General features: G+C 32.3%; 1 non-coding gene across 1 annotated transcript; it reads right to left on the bottom strand.

Annotated features, from left to right (window-relative positions):
• Positions 1–4,073: 4,073 nt before the first annotated feature.
• Positions 4,074–4,180, bottom strand: LOC139879169 (small nucleolar RNA R71). The gene has a single exon (XR_011770020.1). It is a non-coding gene; the product is annotated as a small nucleolar RNA R71 (small nucleolar RNA).
• Between the last annotated feature and the right edge of the window lie 1,933 nt (positions 4,181–6,113).

Here is a 6,113-nt window from a genome sequence, read left to right as displayed (position 1 = left end):
CGCCACATCATTACCCAAACTACTAACCAAGTTGTTCCACCAAGTTAAAGCACTGTCTTTAAGTGTGCAGCTTGCGAAACTGACCTTATCCTCCTCTCGGACTAGGCTAACCCTAAAAATAGACTCAATCTTCTCGAACCAACGTGTTAGTCCAATGGGTCCTTCAGTGCCACTAAATTCTTGTGGATGACTTGCCATAAACGTCTTGTGGGAACATCCCACCTGGTTGTTGTTATTAGCATTAGTATTAACATTAGCTGCCATAGCAACTGCTATTCCTTCAGAGATATGACGTTGCATACGGGCTTTTTTAGACTCGCGGGGAGGCATGATCTTCAAAACAGAATAACACAACTGTTAGTACTAAGAATAATACCAGTGTTATAAAGGAATATATCGAACACGAAAAGATTAACCACTGATAATACTAAAAAAGAACATATATTTCATAGAAATATCCTTCCAATATGTAAAGTTTTTAGTTGCAATTGTTCTATTTTCAAGTAATATTCGTTTAAATAAAAAAGTGCGAAGACAAAAGACAAAAACGACGATTTGAAGACGCAAATGACCAAAAAGCTCAAATGTTCAAGTTACAATCCAAGTGGTTCCAATTATTGATAATTTACGTCTAAATATTGACAAGAGTATAAGCTGCGAAATGCAAAGTACAAAATCTCTACGCGTACGAAACGACGTTCAAAAATTCGGAACTGAGACATAAACCGAGTATCAACGTACGACTCAACGGAGCTAAAATTACAAGTCAACTATGCACAAGAATATAATATAATATATATAATTATAAAAAATTATATATTATTATAATATTTAGCAGCCCACGTTTAACTCAATTTGGTGAGCTGGAATCTGAATCTCCACACTCGATGAGCTGTGAGGCACAAAACCTCCGCACTCGCGGAGCTGTATAGTTCAAAGTGGGCCTATAAAAGCCAACGAATTTTGCTCGATTCATGCATCCCTTTTCACTCAATCTCTCTATCTATATATGATATATATTTATATTTATAATTTATATTTATAATATTAAAGTTTAATTTAAGATTAATAATAATTTGGGTTATTGTAAGAAACGTTTTACGGGTTTTAAAGTCGGAACTCTGTCCATGTAACGCTACGCGATAAATAATCATTGTAAGCTATGTTCTTCCTTTTTCAATTAATGTATCGTAACTAAGTTATTATTATGCTTATTTGAGCCGAAGTAATCGTGATGTTAGACTAAATATTAAAGACGGGGTTATAGGATTTTGTACCATAATTCGGGTTTGGACAAAAGACCGACACTTGTGAACATTGGACTATTGACTATTAATAGGTAGGGGATATTGTCTAATTGAATGACAACTCATTGGAACTTGTCGAACTTATCTTCAAATTAGTTAATCTAATAATTATTAAATTGATTACGAATGTCCTATTTAGTGACGTTTATACGACATCGTTTACAATCATTTAATTAATCAAATTAATTGATTATTCATTATGGCCAAGTGAATAAATTAATGTATCATGGACTAATTAAAATAGGGGTGGATTACATACAAGGATAATTAGTGTAATTGTTAACAAAGTATTAAAACCTTGGATTACACGCAGTCGATAACCTGGTGTAATTATTAACAAAGTATTAAAACCTTGTTACAGTTCGAATCCCTAATTAGTTGGAATATTTGACTTCGAGAATAAGGTTAATTTGACGAGCATATTATAATTATGACCGATGGACTATTATGGGCAAAACCCAGATAGGTATCAAATAAGCCAAGACAAAGGACAATTAACCCAGAGTAATAAATTAAAATCAAAACGTCAAACATCATGATTACGGAAGTTTAAATAAGCATAATTCTTTTATTGTATTTCTCATCGTACTTTTATTTCCTGTCATTTTATTATTCGCAATTTTATATATTGTTATTTATTCTACGAACTTTAATTATCGTCATTTATCTTTACGCTTAATATTTAAAATTGACAAACCGGTCATTAAACGGTAAAACCCCCTTTTATAATATTACTATCTATATATAATTATATATATTTGTATAAATATAGTTTAAAATAAATATAGTCTTAAACTCAGCTAGCTCCCTGTGGAACGAACCGGACTTACTAAAAACTACACTACTCTACGATTAGGTACACTGCCTATAACTGTTGTAGCAAGGTTTAGGTATATCCCATCTATATAAATAAATAAAACTTGTATCATATTATGCCATATTTCATATTAAAAATAATACTATTTCGTACTACACCGCTGCACACATCAAGTTTTTGGCACCGCTGCCGGGGATTCGGTAAAAACAATATATTTTTGTAAACTATATTTTTGTAAAAATATATTATTTCTTATTTCATAAAAATATTTTGTATTTATAATTTGAGTAAAAAAAATCTGAAACTGCGAATTTGAACCTGCAATCATGTGAATCTGCTTTACTCTGCACTCGCGGAGCTTTTGGGCAGAAAATATCCGCACTCGCGGAGCCCGCCAGACTGAAACTTAGTACAGCATTAATTATGCAGTTAGGGCTTTAGTTTTATTATTATTAATTAATTAAGATTATGTTTTAATTAAATATTAATTAGTTTTAGTTTTAATTAATTTTATATTATTAGTTTTAATTAGTTTTATAAATTAATAATTTTATAATATAATAATATAAAAATTATATTTTTATTAAAATAAGTAATTTTATCATTTTTTGCCTCTTTTTATAAATTGTATATTTTAAATATTCGTACATTTTTCGTTCGTATTTAGTTTTAAACTTAGTTTTTTGCCGTAGTATTTTATACTTCTAGATTTTTAAGACTTTGACGTATAATCCCTTAAGTGCTTTTTCCTTTAAATTTAGAATTTAGACGCTTTAGAATTTTTCGACGCAGTTTATAAATTTTAGTGCCTTTTAAGTTATTGCCGTTTTGGATATAGAATTCATTTTAAGATTTAATACCTTTAGGCGCAACTTTTTAGATATAATTTTTAGAATTTTAAGTTTCGACGTTTTTCAATCTTATTTATATTTTTCGACGTTTTTCGACGCGCTTCTTTTTCTTTTTCATTTCGACGCTCTAGTTTTTAGGACATAGAATTTTCTTTATTTTCTTTAAATTTCGACGAAAAATTATTTTAAGCGGTTAAATTGATAGACATCCAAAATTTTCTGGTTCATAGTAATAGTTGGATTTGTTAGTGGCGAGTTGTGGGCTTCTGATTTAAAGAGTCCTGGCTACCTACTACATCTATTGGCTATTCGAAACGTGGGCAAAATCAGAAAAATCTATTAACTTGATAACTTATATAATTTTTTAATTTTTATAACTAATAGGATATTCAGTGAATGCACCGAGCAAAACGTTCACCACCTTTCATACGTTCACCACCTGTAACTCGATCAAGACATCTAGCCAATATTTTTGTCGTTAATTTTTCTTTAGAATCGTCATCTAGTCGACCAAGTACTCTAATTCAAATTTTCGATAATCCATTTTTTGAACCCGACCTCACAATTGAGAACCCGGAGGATATTCAAGGACAATTCAGAGATCCTGAATCACTAATCATTCCTCCTGAACTACAAATTACTCATCCAGAGATTGTCGAGGAAGAAACCATTAAATTAGAATGCTCTAGTGATTCAGATTCAACAAATTCAATCATGGAAAATCAGTAACCTCTAAGTATAGAAGATCGAATGAGAGCCACACGCACGGGCCAAGGACACGCCATTATTAAGCCAAACATTAATGCGCCAGATTATGAAATCAAAGGACAAATCCTACACATGGTAACTAATCAATGCCAATTTAGTGGTACGCCAAAAGAAGATCCAAACGAACATCTTCGAACCTTTTATAGGATTTGTACTCTATTCAAAATCAGTGAAGTTGAGGATGAATAGATCTATCTCATGTTGTTTCCCTGGACTTTAAAAGGAGAAGCCAAAGATTGGTTAGAATCATTACCAGAAGGAGCGATTGACACATGGGATGTCTTAGTTGAAAAATTTCTTAAAAGATTCTTTCCGGTATCTAAAGTCGTGAGACTTCAAGGAGAAATTGTTACGTTCACACAAAAGCCAAATGAAACTCTATATGAGGCATGGACAGGATTCGGAAAGTTGTTGAGAGGATGTCCTCAGCATGGTTTAGATACATATCAAATAGTACAAATATTCTACCAAGTTTACGATGTTACTACACGAAAAGACATCGACACAGCAGCTGGTGTTTCCATTATGAAGAAAATCGCAACTGAAGCTCACAAAATTATTGATAGTAAAGCCTCCCACTCGCATGAGAGGCATCAGGAAAAAGATATTCTTCGTTCATCTAAAGCGGCTAGAGCCGATTCTAGCCATGACTTTGATTCCGTTTCCGCAAAAATAGATGCTTTCGAGAGACGAATGGAAAAGATGAATAAAGATATTCACGCAATACAAATCAGTTGTGAGCAATGCTATGGACCACACTTAACGAAAGATTGTCACATCGAACAAACGATGGAAAAATGGGAGAATGTTTCCTACATGTACCAAAGGCCGGGAAATAATTATCAACCACCAAGGCCAAACTTTAATCGAAATCAAAACATTCTTTACAATCCAAATGGACCTAACAATAACTCGTACAACCAACAAGGTTCGAATAACCAACCAACTCAAAACAACACTTTCAATCAAGAAAGACCTAGCTTGTATAAACCACCACAACAAACCGAAGAGAAAAAGCCAAATCTGGAAGAAATGATGGCAAAGCTAATGGAATCTCAAACACAATTTATTACATCTCAAACCCAAACAAATGAGAGGTTTAATCAGTGATAGTGCTCCAAATGAACATATATTTAGTAGCAATATCCTTCCAATATGTAAAGTTTTCAGTTGCAATTATTCTATTTTCAAGTAATATTCGTTTAAATAAATAAGTGCGAAGACAAAAAGCGAAAATGAAGATTTGAAGACGCAAACGTCCAAAAAGCTCAAATGTACATGATACAATCCAAGTGGTTCAATTTATTGGTAAGAAACGTCTAAAAATGACAAGAGTACAAGTTGCGGAACGCAAAGTACAAGATATTAAATTATACGAAAGGACGTTCGAAAATTCGGAACCGGGACCTGAGCCAACTATCAACGCCCGACGCAACGGACTAAAAATTATGAGTCAACTATGCACAAGAATATAATATAATATTTAAATAATTATATAAATTATTTATATATTATATATATTTAAATAAAACATCGACAAGCAAATGGCCAAAAATTGGTGAGCTGGATTCCTGACCTCCGCACTTGCGGAGCTATGAAGGCTTAAACCTCCGCACTCGCGGAGCAGCCAAAATCAGAAATGCCCTATAATTGCAACGAGCTTCTGCCGAGTTTTACACACAAAAATAATAATAATAATACTCCCCTGTAATAATAATAAATATATATATATATATATATATATATTATATATATATATAGTGTAGTTTTATATTAGATTAGTTTGGGTTATGTAACGGTTATTTTACGAGCTCTAAAGTCGAAGTTCTGTCCGTGTAACACTACGCGATAAATACTCAATGTAAGTTATGTTCTCCATTTTAAAATTAATGCCTCGTAACTAAGTTATTATTATGCTTATTTGAGCCGAAGTAATTATGATGTTGGGCTAAATATTAAAGATGGGGTTATTGGGCTTTGTACCATAATTGGGGTTTGGACAAAAGAACGACACTTGTGGAAATTAGACTATGGGCTATTAATGGGCTTTATATTTGTTTAACTAAATGATAGTTTGTTAATTTTAATATAAAGATTTACAATTGGACGTACCTATAAATAACCACATACACTCGATCGGACACGATGGGCGGGATATTTATATGTACGAATAATCGTTCATTTAACCGGACACGGGAATGGATTAATAGTTAATAGACTTATTAAAACAAGGGTGAAATTATGTACAAGGATACTTGGCATAATTGTTAACAAAGTATTAAAACCTTGGGTTACACACAGTCGATATCCTGGTGTAATTATTAAACAAAGTATTAAGACCTTGTTACAGTTTAAGTCCCCAATTAGTTG

Source organism: Rutidosis leptorrhynchoides, chromosome 11 (genome assembly GCF_046630445.1).
Source record: "Rutidosis leptorrhynchoides isolate AG116_Rl617_1_P2 chromosome 11, CSIRO_AGI_Rlap_v1, whole genome shotgun sequence".
Classification (NCBI taxonomy): domain Eukaryota; kingdom Viridiplantae; phylum Streptophyta; class Magnoliopsida; order Asterales; family Asteraceae; genus Rutidosis; species Rutidosis leptorrhynchoides.
The sequence above is the reverse complement of the archived record's forward strand: the minus strand, read 5'-3'. Positions and strand labels throughout refer to the sequence as shown.